A 20,186-nucleotide genomic window follows, 5' to 3' on the forward strand; every position below is an offset into this window, starting at 1 on the left:
TGTAGGGAGGCTGGATTGGGAACTAGACAGCCATCCAATTTACCTGTGAGCAGGTAGAATTACCTTTTGGTGAGTGATAGCTCAGGCTTCCTAAGCAACACAGGGCCTTTCTCTGATTAGAAGCTAATGTTATTTTAATTCAGTTATTTGTATTCAGTTATAGCCTTTGTTCTGGGAAGACAGCCAACTGAACTACTGAATACTTAGTGAGTATAATTAGAGAGGTAAGCAGCTCCAAAAGGGAAAAATAAACACACACACACACACACACACAAACACACACACACACACACGCACTCACAGAGTCATTATACAGGATGCATGAGGAGAAAGTTGAAGAGCAGAGGGCAAAGACTTGGGCATACACAATAAAACCCCCACACCCTAAGTGATTCATCTCTACAAAACTGACATCTCTGTCAAATGAACTCCATTCCCCTGATAATTTGGAGAAGTGTTTGTTTGTGGAGTGGGTGGGTTGGACTCATGACCTGTTTGCTGAAGCAACAAAAGCTCTTGAAAAAGAGCCTTCCTAAGATCTGACAGGCTTTGGCCTTCAGCAAACAGCATGTTCAAAATAAGCAAATAATGAGCAACCTTCATCGATGAACTGCCAGCACAGAATACCTTCAGATCTTGCAGAGCAGTTCTTGCTTGGCTGTCCTTCAGCTCTTTTCTAGCGGCCCCAGATAATAATGTGGCTTTTTTTTGCTCTCCAGCCTTCCTTTCAGTATTTGAGTCATTGCTACTTTTAACATTCACTACAGGTTCATAAAGAAACCAATTTATCTCTGGCCAGATTTTTCCAGGTATTTAGGTGCTATGTGGATCATGAGAATATCAACAGGAATCAGGTACCTAAATATCTTTGAGGATGTGGACCACTGTTCCTCCTGGAAATGTCTATCCATCTCCTGTCCCCTCCAGTTGAGTAAAAACATTACTTTTCTACTAATATTATGACACAGACTTTCTGTTCACCCACAAACAAAGATCTCCTCTGAGGAATAAAGGTTTTGTACTTAACTGGAACAGGTTGCAGTGACTAAAACTAGGATAACATGGTCAAAGTTGCAAGTGGCTGCAACCACCCAAACACTTCTGGGTGGTTTGTGTAAAATGGGCTTACTCAGATTGGCCCTTTGAAGTAGCTGTTAGACTCTGCTTGAGCATGTCAATCCAGTTTCTAAAACATCAGGCTGTCAGCCTCGGAGTTACCCGCCAGTTAACATGAAGAAATTCAGTTAGAGTCTGATGCAGAACCCACTAGAGGAGCTAGAAAGATTTGCACCAACTTAGATAGACAGCGCCTAACTGGTCTCTTTGTTGCCCATCTCAGTCCCATAGCAGTGACTAGGCAGGTTGCACAAAAAAACCCCCCTCTTCTTCCAAAAGTCAGGGTTGAAACCTGCTGGGTGAGGATTGGAATATGAAGGTATTTGCACTACTACTTCCCACCTTTTAGCACAAACATGACACAAGAGCATCGTGTCCGGGCACTATCAGTGCAAGACACAAGTTCATGAACTTCTGCAGTCCTCCTGGACCTGCCCTTATTTCTCAGGCTATGAGAAGCCGTTTCATTGTGCACGCAGGAAGCCCTCCTCCTCTCACAGTAGCGAAACATGTGCATTTCAGAAAGGAAATTCTGGAACCAACCCTTGTTCTCATTTGAAATCTCACATCTGACTTTACAGCCAGTCGGTTTCAGTGTCCTAGAAAGTATTTCTGAGAAGAGTCAACACCTGACAGAGATGGTTAGAGTACACACAAACTTCCAAATATGGCAACTTTTACTCAAGGGTGGACAAGAGTCCTGGTCATATAGCTCAAGAGTATGAGGGGGATAATCTGAGGTCAGGCTAACGCTACCAAATTTTCCATGCCCAACTTTGCTAGATTTGGACTGACATGTCTGAACCAATACAGGCCTACAGCAGAAAGAAAGAAGCACCATTGAAACAGTGGTCTTGTTAGTGGAATTTATTTTGCGATTGACCAGAAGGTAGAGGGGAGAGAGCTAAATTACCAGCCAAAGCAGAGCTTTAGCAGGATAAGTTGCATTCACAGCAGGAGAGCTTTTTGATATAATATCCTACCTGGCAACATCTTCCAGTGCAGACCTGGCCTGAGTATTTTAGAGACATACAGGTGCTGATTCCACCCAGGCTGTAGGGTTTGTTTTCCCTGACTCAGAGGTCACTCCCTAGAATTATCACCTCATCTTCTAAAATTGCTCTTAAACCATTGCATGTGTCATGGCCTCCCAGTTGCTTTTCTTGTTTCATTCCATTTCCTTTGTTTGATTTCACCTCCATCCATAAATAGTTTTGCACAAACTGAAATTCCCCTACCCCGCACCTTGCTGTTTTGAACCTTTAGCTTTTGCTGTGGCTGCTACCCATCAGAGCCCATTGCCACAGACCTCAAATGAAGCATTAAAGTTGAGCCAAACTCCAGCAGGCACAAGGCAGCCCCATTCAGTGTGGTAGCTATTCCACAGCTAGCTGAGGACCAGACCCAGGAATGACTCCTTTGATTTCATGACTATCTGATCCACTATGTTCAAGCCACCATCACCCACAACTGTGCACTTTCAATGCTCCTGCCTTCATACCAGGCTTCCTCTCATATCTACAGTCCGTTGAAGGGGGATATGTTTCACCTCCTAAGTAGCTGCAGGCTGAGGATGATCATGTGCGTTTAGCTCATTGAAGGTAAAGAACCTTGTGCAGGCACAAAGATATTGTTTCAACCTCTTGCCCTGTTTTCACTCTTGATCTGCTTCTCCTGAGCATTTTGGTTCTGTTTCATATCATCTTCCACTCCAGAGCTGCTGGGAGATAAGATTTCAGAGAGGAAACCAAGAAGATGTGTCATACTAATGAAGCCACTCACAGCCACCTAAATGGGAGGCTCACAGACACAGATGAACACACCAACAGAGCACAATACACCCAGCTGCCTCCCAGCTATATGATTTGCAAAGACAACTGTGTGTGCCTCACACACTAGAGAAATATGCCCATACACAGGAGTTTGCTTAACTTCTCTGCACCCATAGGACCCCCAGAACATGCTCCTGAAGGAAAGGGAGAAGGCCAGCGTGGGCCCAGAAGGGGGTGTAGAGATATCACGTGTTATGAACATATAACGATCAGGTGTTATGAACAGATGTTCAGGAGAAAGTCATGGGCAATGCTATGTCTGATTGCCCTGGACTTCACTAATTGACTCTCTGACTCCACTGCCATCTCCAAATTGACTTTCTGTGTGTGCAAAATATTCAGACTACAATGGTGGAAAATTCATTTGTATGTCTAAAGTTTGCTCTACACAGGTCATTGCTAAAATGCTATTTCCTTCCTTTTTTTTTCTTCAGTCAGAGTTCCATCTCTAGTAAAATCTCATTTTTGTTTATTTTTCTTTAAACCTAGGTTGCAAGGCAAGCTCCTGGGGCTGAGTCCACATAATCACTACACTTGTAGCATTTTAAGCTCCATAGAGAATATTTTCACCTTCAGCCTTTCTATTAGGTTGATTTGGACTGGGGCTGATCTCAAAGTCAGTATATTACTGTAGTTCCATTGCATTGCACTATGCAAAGTACAATCAACTGAATATCTAAGAGAAAGATTTACTCACCACAGATGCAGATCCGTTATTTTCAATTGCATACAATGTTTACATCCTTAATACAAGACACTGGAGAATATAAATTCTGTTATGTCAGTCTCCTGGCTAATATTTTAATCACTTAACCGTCCCTCTGCCTTTCAGTTGGAAGGGGAAGTCTTCACTTCCTGTCCTAGTATTTCTGCACATTGCTACATGCTGCTTCATTTTTATTCCAGGGAGGGCTGGTTTTCAGTTGTGGATAAAATGACTTCTGTCTGCAAAGAGATCTGGGATCTTTCTGGCTGAAAATGACTCTACATATCTGAGATCACTACCAATACTCTGATTTAAATCAGATTTTAACTTTATTAACAGATTAAAAAAGAAACCAAAAAAAGCAAAAAAAATCACAGAAGTACTTACACTACGCCCCAAAATAGTGCTTAGATTATACAGAACAGTACATCTAAACTCACCTTTGTCACACTGTGGTATCACTACCATTCATTGCCATCCTGTGTGATCTTTTGTGTCTTCTTGGTTAATTGCAATTTTCCATGGTATTTTTCTACTTATGAAAATGCTTTTTCATGAGCTAAGGTCAGCTTATCATCTATTTCAGTAAACCCATTTTGACTAAAGAGCACAGCTTGTGTTGGCCTCCTTATTCAGAAGACATCTCCCTGATTTAAACCAAGTCACCGAGCTGCAGCTCCCAACAAATTGTTCACAGTTTTGGACTTTGTGTTGCCTAAAAAGTATGTTTTTCACATAAGGATTAATTAAGGCACTTTAGTCATCTCCCAGAAGCTAGGGACAGGGCAATACGGTGCTAACACAACAAGCCTCAACTACATGGCAGAGCTGTACTTTAAACTGTGGCTAGTCATGTCACGGAAAAACTGCCTGAATCTTGCTTGCTATGGGACCTTATGCATTCTTGATGCACGTTTCACTTCTGCCTTTGGAAAAACTCCTTTTCTGGGCAATGAAACCCTTTTTCTTTTTTTTTTTTTTTTCAGTAGGTGGGTGTGAAGGTGATGAAACATGAGTGTACTGTGAAGTCACTCTGTAGCTTTCAGAAGTGTTAATTTTATATGCAATGTGATGCTAAAGTGCTAATCCAATGATAGACAACGGGCACGTGGGTGCTGGTCTGAGCCATTTTGATTGCTCTGTCACAAAACTGGCCCGAGTTTTGGCCCTTGTTAACCAGCAACAGTGAAAACTCATAAAGCTAGAGTATAACCATTTGAACTACACTTTTGGAGCTACAACCTTAATAAATAAAAAGTTCATCAACAGCACTTTCGCCTTTCTGGGAACTGACATGACCAGACAGAAAACTAATAGTTGCTTAGCTACTACTGAAATCTTTTAGATTTCATCAGGATTTAGCTTGTTGACGCTTAATTTGGTCTCATATAAGCAAAGGAGAACCACTGACCCTCCAAGAATCAATACAATTATATTACTGCAACATTATTTATATTAGTGCTATTTAGGCCATGTCTACAATACAGACTTTGGAAAACATCAGTCAGGGCGTGCTGGAGTGCAAAGTGTGACAAACATGACTGAGCGGGCAAGAGTGCCTAGCCTAAAGTGATCTCCAAACAGCTGTGATTAAGCCAGCACAGAATATGCAGCCCAGCTACATAGGCAAAAGAGTTTTGCACTATAACCTGCAACACATTTTCTATGCCCACAAAATGTTCCTTGAAAAGAGCTAACCTTATTCTGGCATAAAACACCCTTTTGCAAGTATAGGTCTATCCCTACTCATTTGTGCTCCAGCAAGTCTGTGTTGACATATAAAGCCTATTATTTAAGATTGGTGACACATCCTGTTTGACTGTACTTGGGAATGCCAAGCAGGGCCTCCCCCAAAACATCTGCTGATATTCCAGGGGCACTTCTGCATTTCCATCAGGTAGGATCAGCCAGGGTAGCTGAAACAGCTCCAATACTGTATCTAGACTAGCCCAGCTGATTTTAATAGAAATAATTTAGTCTGAGGGGACAGTAAATACCAACAGGAAGCCATGACAAATATATCAGAAAAGTAATCTCTTCTATAGGCACAACTAATCTGGAAGGACATCTGTCCAGCCCTCACCAGGTTCTCCTCTCTCTTTCCATGGCAGGCCAATGTACTATCATTGCTGATATTTTCTTTTAGCCTTCTTTCCTAAGCAAATGAGGCCTGTACGATCACACTGTGTGAGTTTGGGTGTACCTGTATGCTGGTCTTCTTTCTCAGAAATAATTTTAAAATCCATTAGTCCATTTAAAAATTAATAGATACATTGATAAAGAAGAGGAAGACTCAAAGACAGGAAGGTCCTGCAAATAAGTGGATGAGGAAGAGGAATTCCACTAAAAATCACATCAAGGAAAAAGCTATATTGCGTCCCATTTTAAGACCTCCATTATAAGGGAGGTAGATAAACTGGAGAGAGCCCAACAGAGGAGCACTAAGATGGTGAGGCGGCTGGAGCTCATGATGTCCAAAGAGGGGCCAGAGCAGCTGGGTTTGTTCAGCCTGGGGAAGAGAAAGCTAAGGGTGGATGGGGGGGATCGAATTGCTGTTTTCAACTACCTAATGGAAGGAATAGAGAAAATAGAGCCAGCCACTTCTCAGAGGTGCACAGCGAAAGGACAAGAAGCAACAATTGCAACAAGAGATATTCCAACCAGACATGAAGAAAATAATTTCACTCTGAGAAGGGTTCAGCACCGGAACAAGTGCCCAGAGAAGGAGGGCACTGTCTGTCCTTGGTGATTTCTAAACTTGCCTGGACAAGGCACGGACAAGCTTGATCTAATGCCAAAGTTAGCCCTGTTCTGAGCAAGATGGTGGACTGGAGACCTCTAGGGGATCCTTCCCACCTAAATCATCCTATGATTCAACTGTCAATAGACACCAGAGAGTCCACACAAAAATTCAACCTCAAGAAGTGACTCTATAGGAAATGAAACTTCACTGGCTCAACCACTCATGGAACTATCCAAGCTTTTCGGTTGTGGTTTTCTCTTGGTTTGCCTTTATAGAGCAAGCTGTGTTAAAGCAGTATCTTGGAAAATAAAGAATGGAAATATTTGTTCAACTTTCTCTTCATTAAGCAGAAGAAAGAAAATGTGTCTTTTTTCACAGTGAAAATCTGCTGCTTAAAGGATGGAAGGAATTTTACTGTATAGCTTGGAGTCCCAGGGACCCTAAGTAAGCCTATTGAAGACTGGGGTGTACCTCCATTTCCTGTGCAGGAAACAAAACACCATAACAGCGAGGTCCCAGACATCGCTGGTGATCTATGCCCGGTATGGCTTCTCTCTCTGTCTCATCAGAGAGGCCCACTGCCTCCGTATCCCCTTTGAAAACACTGCCTTTAGCTTTGGGTATCTGAAATGTGACCTGGCTCTGGACAGCCACAGGACACAGCTTTTGCCCCGGGAAAGCAGCTGTCAAACAAAAACACTAGCAAAAACTCTGGCTTTACTTTTCCCTGCATAGATAGGCCTTTGTGTACAAAAAGATGTCAGACCCCAACCTGTGATGCCAGAAATGGGGCAACGGTACAGACCTCTCTTGGCACTCCTAGAGAAAAACAAGAACGCTCAGCACCTTACGGACTCTCATAGAGTTTGACACATCCAAAATCTCACCAGTGTAGAAAAACAGGGCCTCCATTTTTGGAGGTTTGCAACACCTAAATGGATAAAGCCCCAAGCAACCTCACAGCTGCCTCTGCTTGGTTGGACTAGAGCCCTCCTGAGGTCCCTTCCAGCCTGAATTGTCTTATGATCATATGGACATTTATTCAAGAGCTCTAACCCCCAACTCATGCCAATCTAGTTCTGCACATCTCCACTCCCCTCCCTTAACCATCCACAAAAGAAAAGATGAATAAAAATTTTCATCCTATTCTGTTTGTTTTTTTAAACCCACTGAAAATATGAATTGGTATTGGCAATATTTTCCTGCAAGTTTCTGTCTATCCCATTGAATTGTTTTGATTTAAAAAATATTCCCTGGTCTAGAACCATTTCATTTAGGGATTTTTATTCAGAAAAGACATCTTTATACAGGATTTTCAACAGCCTTTATTTATTTTTGATTGAGAATGATTCAAAATGACATTGTTTCATTTGCTTGGACTTAACAAGATGCTTTCAGCTCTCTCCCAAAGTTTATTTAGATTGAGAGGAATACTATGGTCTTGACTTTTTAAGGTGCACATTGGGGGCTGTTAGTTCACCGAAAATATAGGTTAACATAATTTTTCTCCATTTGAAACAAATTTTGGCCCTAGACTTTCAGAGAACAGTCCAACCAAGAAGTGGTTCCTAACCCCTCTGTGGAGAAGTTGAAGGACAATGAACAACAATGACTCTCCTTGAGCATCTACTGTGCCCTGACCAGCTTGTGCTACCCCCAAATCTCTTGACCCTTTCTCCAGCTCACCACGGGCTTTTGTCTCCACCTCATCCATTTCACCTGAGGAACCGCTCTTAGGGTCATATGTTTTCCCAGCTTTCTGACAAAACTTTCCCAGGCAATTTATCTGGAACAACCCAACAGTCCCTGCCACAGTTCCAGATTTGCTCTCCCAGAAGACTTCTTGCTACCTCCTCCCTCTCATGGAGAAAAAAGGATGCTGTTGTTATTGCACATCATACCCCAACCCACTTCTACTGAGAGCTAAACCCTGACATAATCCCAAGGGGTTAGTCTAAGTAGGGCTGGTTACACAACACACTGTAAAAATGCCAGCAGACCTCTAAGACATCATCTGCACCAACAGCACTGCGACCTCCATAGAGACAGCAATATTTGTCAGTCTGGGAGAAGGAAAGGCCAAGTGTCTGTAAGTCCAGAAGACCAGAGAAAGTTTGTGTTGTTAGCTAAGATTGGAACTTCCTCAAAGAAAGTCCCTCACTTTGGTTTTCTTGTATTGAATGATATATTTGCATTAGACATGAGACTGATCGTAGCTATGCAGTTTGCAAAGGACAACAACTCCTAACCAAGCAATCTTGACTGACTCCTTAAATTATTGCTGAAAAAGTCACATATTGAGAACCAGTCAGCTGGTGTGCCTTCGCATCTAGAAAATAAATGTGATCAATCTTATATAATTACAATAATTAGATTTGTAGTATGTGTAGCAACCCATTTTATATGGCTTTTTTATCATTGTTCTTTAATTAAAAAGATCTCCAGCTATTGAGATCAGTGCAAGTGTGTCACACCCAAAAGAGTGAAAAAGCAACTTCACTCCAGATTCTAAAAATGAGTCATTTAGCATTTGGATACCCTTAAAGCCAGTACTACTTGTAGCTGGGATTTTGTTTCTCACTCATGTCTCTAGGTATTAGTCTATCTTTGGCAGATAAGGAAACAGTAGCAGAGCCAATGAATTTCCTAAGGCCACAGCTGGAGTGGGGATCAGCAGTGCCAGTTCTCAGTGTTTTGCTAAATCCAACAGACTATGCACCTTTCCTACTGTAACAGTTGTGCATATGAAAAAAAACAGATTATGCAACAAGCCAGATTTTTTTTGCCTTAACCTTTTAAAAATAAATAAATAAATACAGGAATTGCTATGTGGTTGGTGTATTCTGAAATGTATAGATTTGACAGCAGCTTGTGCAGTACGGTCCCAGGACTGAAGCACACAGTAAGGGTTTGAAGGTGCTTAACACTCATTCCATCTTTGTTCTGATTTAATTAGTAAACACCTTCAAAGGTAACTGACTGATTGCTCAGGCAAAGGGCACAAGCAGTCCAGCACCACAACAAGCAAACAAATGTTTGAAGAATGATATTTGGAACATAGAAGAGCTTGGGGTTTGTCCATGCAGAAATGAGAACCAAAGCCTTTCTGTGACTCACAACCCTCTTTAAAAACAAGGTAAATCAGTGCCTTATTCTGAAAGAAGTCTGCTATGAAAATAGGGTATTTATTCATAAAGAATTGTCTCTATATACAGATTTGCATTGAAACACATTTGGGATTTACAACTGCATTAGCTACATCAATACTGCTTTCCATGTAAACAGATTCTTTGTCATCAGTTATCATAACAATCTAAGACATATAGACCTGTTGGAAAATAATGTCCCAGGGCTCAGTAAACAGTAACTGGTGAGTTGTTTCCAGGTTTCTACAAAATATTTATGTGCACACCTCAGTGTTAGGCTTGGTGCAGAAAGACCTGAAGGAAGCCCCAATTCTGTAAGCCACAGACCTTGAAACCAAAGAGTTTCTAAATGGACACAGATATCTGCTTACAGAAGGACAATTTCAGGATTTGATCTTTAAAGCTAAATAGAAGTCTGCTTTCCTTCTCAGTTCCTAAATGTCCTGAGGAGTCTGGTAAGTCAACTTGATGATGAGGCCAGAAATGCTTGTGGAAATCAGTGGAAACTAGGAACCAAGATAACCTTGTGGGTCTCGTCCATAGTCTCTCCTGAGCACAGCCACACAGCTTGTCTCCTGCTCCTCACAGTGACAGAGTGCTGATGGCGAAGCTGCGGTAAGGCTGGGCTGAAGCAGAGGATCTGAACCATGAAACGGAGTGGCAGAAATGCAGGCACATATTCCCCTGCATCTGGGGAGGCACCTGGCAACCATTTCCTAAACCATTCCAGGAAGATTCACCAGAAGGTCTTTAGTCACCGCCCAAAAAAGAGAAAAACCCTTTCCCTAAATGCTGTGGTCTGACAAAACATGTGGAGAAAGACAAAATACTGAGTGGAGAGAAAGAGGGTTGCTGTTATGTCGTTTTGACTGCCATGATAAATTCAGTTCCTGATAACCTCAAATTTTCCCTGTGCTCTTAAATCCTTTCATCATTTCAATACAATTTGGATTCACTCTGCAATTCATATTCTATCATTTTTCCTATTTGCCACCTGTCAATCACATCTGTTTAGAATGTGAGCTCTTCTTGGCAAAGACTGTTTTACTGCAGAGAAAAGTGCAGACCTGCCACAACAGAGTTACTGTCCCATCTGGAACGCTTATATACCCTTGAAATGCAGTTTTAAAAATCAATGGGCTTATAAATCCTGTAAAAAGAACATTTAAGCAACCACAAGACATTTTAGGACTCAGACACTGATGACTCAAGAATTAATCATTGCTGATGAAGAACATTTTAGAAGACAAAATAATGGAGTAATAAAAATCCAAAGATTCTTTACTTTAAAATTATTATCTTGTAGCATTATTTCATAATCATATTAACATAGACCACATAACCAGTATGGAATTTGCAAGGAAGGCTTATGTCTGTAATTAAATGACATAAGCTAAAGCTAGTCAAGAATTTTGAGGCTTAAGTGAAAAAGCACAAATACTTTTAGGGTTTTTTTGTTTTGTTTTGTTTTAATACCTTCTCCTGTGAGATACACCCATGGCAAAACAAAAATTTTCAAATATTAAAAATGTGATTTTTTTTGGGGGGGGTAGGCTTTGCTCTTTTAATGGAACTTTCCCATGATTAAGAGAAAAACAGTACTGTTGAGAATGTTTCCATAGGAAGTACTTATCATTTCCCAAACAGCTCTCATCTTCTTTCTCTCGATTCATACTTTGGACTGAAGTTGACTAAACTCTGAGTCCCAAAATGATACTTAAGCACAGTAATAAAAACGGAAATAACAAAATAGTGTTGATGGACTATATGTGATGCTGCGAGTTGCTGGTTAAGAATACCTGTCCTGTTGTTATTTCTCTGATGCGGTTAAGCAGATGACCTCAGGAGAGCAGGGATTTCACTACAGTAATCTTTTCCTCTCCACGAGTTAAAACCCCACTTCTTGAACATATGAACCAGAAATCAAGTCAACCTTTGCAGCCTTCTCTTTGCCATAAAAGGCCTCCTCTCTCTGCAGCTAGCAGAGTCCATTAGCTGGGAAAGCAGGCAGGTGTAAAAGAAGTTCATGTTTAACCTCACTGGGTTTGAAAGCCAGCGCTGAAGTTTATCAGCTCACAGGCCCGTGAAGGGAGGAGGAAAGGCAGAGAATGGGATTTAGTCAAAGACTCACTCAGAGTTAACACAGGCCACTGGCGCTAATAAACAAACATTGCCAGACATCAAAAGGAAGTAAGTAAATCTGGGAAGGTTTAGTCCAAACAATGGAAGGGCAAGCTAAGCGTGTTACAGGGTGGGCAGCTCAGCGGGTGACATTGAGATGTTAACCCTTGCCTGGGCCACAGCAGCAGCATAAAGGGAAGGTTGGACACCAGATTTGTTCTAGGGAAGCAAGAACGGGTTTCCCCCTTGAAAGTGGAAAAAGACTACAGTCTGAACCTTCACATTTCTCTGTTTTCCATCCTAAATTAATCGGCTCACGTAAGCTCAGGATTCAGCCCAGTGCGGCCAAAAAGTCACTCAAGCAGTGACTTGCCGAAAGATTTGCAAAGATTGATGAACCCAGCCTGATTTCCAAGGTTGCAACCTGGCAAGTTTCACACAACCCCTAGAGAAGAAGTGGGTGATGACCTTACAGTAGATGCCATGGTCACTCATTGCACCAAAACACTGGTGGTGCTTTGTACGTTTCGAGGACAATATCTCCACTGCCATCAGGAAGTGAGATTGCAGCACATGTAGCTTGGAGACTGAAAAGCAGTGAAGATGCAGCAGCACAACCTGTTGCAAGTAGGTCCCCCAGGGCTCCAATAGCCTCATTCAGCTCTTTGAGAAGCCCACAGACTAGGTGGAAGTTGGGTTGTGTACCTCTCCACCAGTCGCCGTCACCCCTCCTGACAGTTGTAAATCCCCGGAGGCCAGCAGGACCTGCTGAAATGCTGCGGGTGCCAAGTCTTCCTTGTTAAATGTCTCTCTATCCTGGACCATGTTGATTCTGCACGCCGAATTACATACCTACATGCGCATTTCAGTGGAGGGGGAAAAGTGCCGTTTGATCATTTAAAGCTTCCAGATCTGCATAACTCCCTTCGCCTTTTTCTCTTCTTTCAGTTTCTATTTGCGTATCAGTTTTGCTCTGTCCATAGCATCGTGCCTGGTGAGCGCAACTCCAATCACGGCTCTGTGGAGGAGGGCATGTGCGCTCCCACCATCAGAAACAGACCTCTCCTGAAGGGGAAGGCATTGAGGAAGCACCTAGGAGCTGGAAGAAAGGAAATCTCTTTCTCAGGTGACAGCGCTCAAGGAGTAGGGAGGGAGATGGTTCACAACCATCAACAGTCTCCGACCCATCTGTGCTCAGTACGGTCTCCAGGACCAGCTTTCAGGACAGGGTTCACCACGGTCAGCCGAGGATCCTTGCCTCTTCCAGGTCTCTGCATCCTCCCAAGGAGCAGGAACTGCTGCCTTGCACTGGATGCCCTGAGACTGCCTGCCTCTCTGCAAAGCCAAGTCACTTCTTGAGTACTCAGGAAAGCTGGGAGCTGCTGCCTCTCACCAGGCAAGATTTTGCTTTTTTGGAGGCATCAACTCCTGCTGAGGGGGAACAGGAGACACTGGAGTTTGCAGTGGTGAGTAGAGCATCTGGCTGGCACCCCTGCTCCTCGTGGAGGTCAGAGCCCATCTCCCTGAGCTCTGGCTGCAGGAGAAGAGAGTTACTGACAATATCTGGCCTCATCGGAGGTAGATGCTCTCCAGGGACCCTGCCATGTGCCTCCTCCTGAATTCCCAAAAGCTTTTTTATCAGCTCATTCTTGAAAGAAAGAGCCGCACTGTGGTAATTCTATTGTAACGAATGGAGACTCGCATCACATCTCTGTACTTCAAGTGGGCTGGTAAGGAGCTGAAGCAGAGGGACTGCACAGCTTGTCTCCCTTTGCTTGGGAAGCATATAGGAGAGGGGAAAAGCAGAGCTCTCTTCTTGCCACTGGAGGCCTTAGACACAAGCCCATCCTGCCTAAGGGTCTTCTGCTCTGGCTGACTGCATAAGCACAGGCTCCTGCAGGCTATGAGCAACTTTACCCCTTAGGAAAGGACAAGCGTGAAAAAGGGAAAACAAAGGAGAAAACCTGAAGGATCCAGAGAGCACAAATAGAGGGCCCAAGCAGGAAAAACAGCCAGATGTAATCAGGTAGGTTTTGCTGCTTGCTGTGCCATTGCATCTGCCATTGCCTCAGCTCGCTACACCCTTTAGTCTGAGCAGCAAGAACAGCAGAGCCAGCAGTGCCTTGCTCCCAAAGGCAGGTGATATGTTAAAAAAAAAAAGAACAAAAAAGAACAAAAAAGAACAAAAAAGCCCATAGCAACCACGATCAAAATAGAGGTTTAAATAACATCATGCATAATACATTGCAAACTCCCACCTCCAAGCAAGGCAGAGATGACTGAAAGGGAATATAAACTGAGCCAAAAACAAAGTAAGGCTTTTTCCAAAAGGCAAGGGCTGGCAAATCCGTAAGAGCCTGCAATCTGCCACAGTGCAGGTTGTTTGAAGGCCGGGGTGAAGAACAGCAAGTCAAAAAGGCCCCAGTGCCTGAGGATTATTAACCTTTTTTTTTGTTATTCCTGCTTAGTCAAGGCTCAGTTTGGCACCTCATGAACTCCCATCTGCTGCGATGAGTGCAGCCATGGACTATCCGAAACAAAACAACCGCAGATCGCTGAGCCAGAGAGCTGTGTTGCTCCAGGCTGGGTCTTTTTCTCAAGCTCCCCCCCCTTCCCGCCTCCCCTTTTCGAAAACCGTGAGGCGGTGTTTGGCGTTGTGTCACCTCGCATCGCTTCAGCTCAGTCGTGCTGCCTTCCTCTGTCAGACAAGGTAACGCGATGACAGAGTGATGTGCAACATGTCAGTGTTTCTTTTATTAGGATCGTGTACCTGCTGTCACTTCAGATAAGGACTATCCATTTCAAGTGGTTTTCTGCGAAGTCAACAGGGCCGTGTTTCTCGAGGAGGTCAACAGAATTAGCTGGAAGCTCCGGTGTATCTATTTAGACCTTGAGCCAGTATCGCAGCGCGGCTGATTTCATTATTTCAAGATCATGTCAGATACACAAGCATCTAAAACAGCCATCAGCTTCTGATCCCAGGAATATAAGCACATATTTAACTTTGAGCAAAAGGATTCCTTTAGACTTCAATTCTATTACCCCTGTGCTTAAAGCTAAGCACATGTCTTTTGTGGATCCTAACAGCATCAATAATTTATACTGTGGAAGCAGCTAGAGGCCCCATTTAAGTTGAGATTGTTGTACAAACAAAATAATTGACAGTCCCTGCCCTAAAAATCTTTCAGACTAGAAACTGAATCTGCAATTCCCTTTGTAGCTTGCTCTTCTCCGATTTATTTTTCCCTCATATTTAATCCAACTTAAATATTTCCGAGTAGCAACATCAGCATGTTATTTTTAAATTCAGCTCTTATTGACTAATGAGAATAATTGACCCTTGGCTTTATTGTTAAAAGAGGGCAGAGGCAGCTGGACTCAAATCCTGAAAGATTTAGTGGAGAGAAACCAGTTCTGCTGAGACACAAATTCAGACGCAAGCCATGCGTTAAGATGCCTCTGAAATATCGCTGGATATTTTTGTGAGCTTTCAGCACCAGCCCAGACTCCTTGTCAGATCAGTCGTTTGCCAGTAAGGCAATAAAAATCTGCCCCCTGATTAACTCTTCTCCAAGGAGTTTGGGTTTAAACAACCCAGGATTTTTTCTGATTGCATTTGAATATATAGGAATCAGTATCAGCCCTCTTTTAAGTTGGATCAGACACAAAACCATAGTAATGACCAAAAGCAAGCATCTGGGATTCCATTTTCTGATCAATATTATCTCATATATTTGATGCATTTTTGCAGCTCTAGTCCAATACAGAGAGAGGTCCTGGAGGCACCTCTGCTAATCAGGTGCCTCATTTCAGAATCTGAGTATTTCAGTGTCTAATCGTCATGAGCTATTCTGGCTCACTTCTCTTCCCGTCAGGGGCCAGCACCCCTCCTCTGCAAAAACACCCAATCTCATTTTCCACAACTGTTCTGCTCTCTTCTCCAGACTGTCATTTGTCCTCTTTGATAATGCAGAGCCCAAAACTGAACCCCGTGGTCGAGACACTGCTGAGGAAAGCAGAAAACTGAGTGGCTGGGTGCTTTTTATCTGGTTTTTGAAATACACCCTGCACTGCCTGTTGCCCAGTATAGCAGCTTCCTTTAACACCATATTGCCCCACTGACTCACATTCAATTTGTCATTCTCTAAAATCCCCTAATTCCATGATAGGAAAATACTGGTTAAAAAACAGCTTATTTCCTCTTTTTGAGAAGACCGACAGAGCTATTTAAAGGCTTTTCGCAGTAGTCATTGTTTTCTATAGCCCCTTACAGTACATAAAGTTGACCAGCTTCAATATTCTTCTCACTGAATACCTCTGCAGCTGTAATAGAGTAACAGCTAGGAGAGTGAGCCAAAATAAATCAATAAATATACAAACATTCTGATTAGATTCCAGGTTTTCTGAGGAAAAGGACAAGTTCCTCCACAGAGTTATTACAGATTCACCACCACTTCCCCCACATTAGTCCAGGTGCTCTCCAGACTCAGATGCCATCCCAAAAAGCTAACATCCCATTTAGCGCAAGGAGATTAAAAAAAAGTCCCTGTTCTTACTATGCATCAACATTTCAGTAGCATCTGAAGGATCCAGTCAGAAATCAGGGCCTTTGAGCACTAGAAAAGGGCCAGTGTGCAACCCCACTGCCAAGCCTTGGAAGGGTTAGGTCTGGTCTCCACAGGCCCTTGCTGAAAAGCAGCAGTAAAATCAGCACTGTTCCCCACTCAAATGCCTAGGAGCATAGGTGAGAATCTCTAGGTGCAAGAAACATTTATTTTAGCAAGAACTGAATTAAAAACATGAAGTTCTTTCTTCAGTAAAAAGAGAGAAACAACGTATAGTCACATTTCCCATCTCACTGTTACCCCTCAAAGCATATGAAATAATCCTCCTGTTTTTGGGGGGTGATTGTTGGGGTACTGGCTGTTGGGGTATCCAGCCCTTATGGTTGCCCTTTACTGATATTTTCTTTGCCCAGACAGAAGCTGAGTTTCCAGATTTCACAGTTTTCCCTATTCTAGCAGAGGCTCCCAGGACTTGACTCCCAGAGGCACCCAGGACTTGCCAGAAGCACGACCTGATTCTCAGAGCAGAACCACCCTCCATGCTAGACCCATTCAGCACCAAGAGGTACAGATCAGAGGGCAAATAGCTAAAATTCAGGTCAAGATATCCCTGTTTCCAACACTGATGCTCCATCAGCAGCTAGATGCATCCACCTGGAGCTACTGGCTGTAGCTGCTATTTTTCCTGACCAGTCTTAGGCAGTAGTTCTCATAAGCTGTCCTCTTTGCTAGTTGCTCTCCAGTGATGTTTTGCTCTGAAGCAGGGATACCGTGGCATATACAATCCAAACATAAGCCATGACACAGAGGAGGCACCTGGAGAGCTTGATGCTTGGTCCTTCCACACATATCCCTGTTCTCCCTATGAAGCCAACAAAAACCCTCTACCCTTCTGCTCATCCATCCCTTTGGGACTTCTCAAGAGCAGCTGCTGTCCCAACTTAGATCTCTGACCAGTAGGACAGAAATAAAAAAAACCCTTCCCTTTTCATAAAAGACAAACCTCCTAAGTCATCAGGGTATCATTAAAAATAACATTCATTGCTAGTTCTCAGGCAAGATTTGAAGTCTGCTTCCTTAGCTAGCGATGTCAGGATTCCCAAGGTATTTGCCAGTACTGAATCAGACTCTTGGCCCATTTGACCATATTGGCATATATTAAATTGGGAGAGCTGACTAGTTTCATAGGTCTTTTATTGCAGTAAGGATAGTTAAAGTAGGTGGCTAAGAAGTCAACCACTATCATTCTGGAATCTGCCTGTAGAGCAGAGGAAGCAAGCTGTAGAGAAAGATTGCTTTATCTTCTGTGTTTTTCCATGTGGAGACAGAACCACAGCACAATGCTATACTAATCTGTTAGCTGTTCAATTACATTTCATAGAAAATACTAGAAATCATACTATATCTCAGAGAAAATTCTCTCCTTCGTTATCTCTTTTCTCTGGGATGCGCCACCCTTTGACAGATCCGCTTCAAGCAGAAGATCTAGATGCTACACTGAAGTTATTTGATTTCTGCCTTCCTGAGATCAGCCTTCTAAGAATAAGTTAGCTTGGTGCCTAGCGATTTCAGAGAGGGGTGCAAGTTAGGGATACAATTCGAAGCCAGCTGTTAACATTAGAAAGACTCCCCCCTTAAACTGAATGGATTTTGGATCAGATCCAAAGCCAGCTGATCTGAAGAAAAAGTAATAGAGTTAGAATATACCCCAAGTGTCAGAGACAGAAGCAAAGCTGCTTGTAATGGAAATAAGGAACGGCTGGCTGATAAAGATAGGGCAGCAGAATTTCCTTACAAGCTTTCCTTTGTTCCTACGACTTAGAGTATGCCAGTGTCTAACAGATTAGGCAAGTATCCATCTTCCTTCCATGCGAAACTGTGGTGAGCATCAGCAAAGGCTGAATATCCCACACTGCAGAAAAACTCTGCTATTCAAGGTAACAGCCCTTAGCAATGAGACTTGCCAGCTGGTCTGAACAGGAGGCAGGCACACGGCTACTACGCTGCTAGACACCCGGCCGTATTTGCAGGACACGGTTACCTGCAGGGCCACACAGGAAGGGCGATGCAATCCCTCTCATCCAAATACTGAGCAAAGGGCTCTGAGCTATTCCAGGCCACAGCAGTGATAATTCAATAGGCAACAAACTCCCACTATTCATATAGAAGCCATAACCCCACTGCAATCCAAAGCTGATGTTACTGCTGGTGCTCCTGCAGCCCAGACTGCACAGACCCATGAAAAAATCCCATAACCCTTTTACATGAGTGAATACAGCATTCTGACAAAATTCCATTTTTGATAATTACATGCTGCCTACCTACATCTTCCCCATTGCTAGCCTCTGTAAAAACAAGGCAGACTTCTTCCTTGGTGGTTTGCATTTGTGTGCAAAAAGGGAGGCATGAATCAATTACTGTTTATAAAATGCTTTTGGCTCCTAAAAGACTAGAAGTCCCTCTATAAACATACTGCACTATCATAAGCTTTCCTTTGGGCTCCAATGATTGATGAATTTTCAGGCCAGAAATGCCATTTTGATCAGCTAAGTCAACCCTTGGCTTAACAGAGGCCATAGAATTTCCTGTAGCAGTTCTAATAATCAGATTAAAACATGTGGTTATAGCTTGTGGCAACATCCCAGAGGTAGAAAATACACAAGAGTGTTTCTGTTTTTCCTAAAGAAAGAAAGAGGGATACCTGAAAGAGTTTTAGCATCAATATCTCGGTGATTTTAATCACGAAAAACATTTCAAGTGTTTTACACAAATTTTTCATTTAGGGACCGTAGGTCTGCACTGAGTGTTGTAAACTGTTTCTGTTTAGGGTAGAAGGTTTTTATCCTTCTTCTTCTCTTGCCCAAGAACCGCAAAATGTCTTTTCCTGGAATGGCTACATTGAGTATAACTATAAATTAAAGATGAGCTATCCCTATACTGAGGCCCTGTTCAAGACCCACATCAAAATATGTCCATGTCCCACATTTACAAAGTGCATATTTGCCTCATGCTAAGAAAAACTGACATTTGCAAGCAGCTGTGTGTTTTGCGTTTCGCTGAAAAAACATGTTTTAGCTGTGGTTTGTGAAAGGTGGGCTTCTGTAACCAAAGGAGCATACTTTCCCAGGAAGGGGAGAACTAGCCTCATTAAGATCCAGTTGAGAATGAATTGCCCTACTAAAAGAGGAATATTTTGCAAGTTCTGTGTCTAAATAATGAAGGAAAACACAGATTACCCAAAATAATAAGACCTGTCATTCATGCACAACTTTAATACGGAAAGCTGAAGCACAGCAGGTAGGAAGAATGAAAAACATTTCAAAGTTCTAGACAAAACCCTAAATGTGTCCTCCCACAGAGACATCTGCCCATCCCTTGTCATAGTGGTAGGGGTATCTTGATCTTATCGGTCTCTTCTCAAGTCCTCAATGCTTATATGGCAACACAGTGAAAAAAGTAATGCAGACAAATGTATATCAGGATGAAATTCAGCTCTCTTAAAATCAATGGGAATTTTTCCATTGATTTTGATAGAGCCAGATTTCACCTATAGCTAAAAAACCCAGACAACTGGTTTCCATGTTAGACCACTTACAGATCCCATGCATGGAAGTTATTCTTTGCGAAAGGAGCTTTCCACCTCCCATTTTAAAGTCCTAATTCAACCTCCTACTTAAAGCTCTTGAGAGAGATAATTCACAGCTTTACACAAAGCAAGTGCTTATCTTGTCCAACTGAGGCCTAAGATTGTATCTTCAGGGAAAATATACAAGTGAAAAGGAAGGAAAGCATCCTCACTAGGAAGATGACAAGACTGACTTCTCTGTAAACCTCACTCTCAGACATGTTTCTTTCTGGCGTCTGAGTGACCAAAGAAAGAAATGGACACATTTTTAATTTTCCACATTTCAGGGAAAAGTGGTGTTACTGTAACCTAGATAATGGTGGGACTTGAGG

This window comes from Apteryx mantelli, chromosome 2, assembly GCF_036417845.1.
Source record: "Apteryx mantelli isolate bAptMan1 chromosome 2, bAptMan1.hap1, whole genome shotgun sequence".
NCBI lineage: Eukaryota > Metazoa > Chordata > Aves > Apterygiformes > Apterygidae > Apteryx > Apteryx mantelli.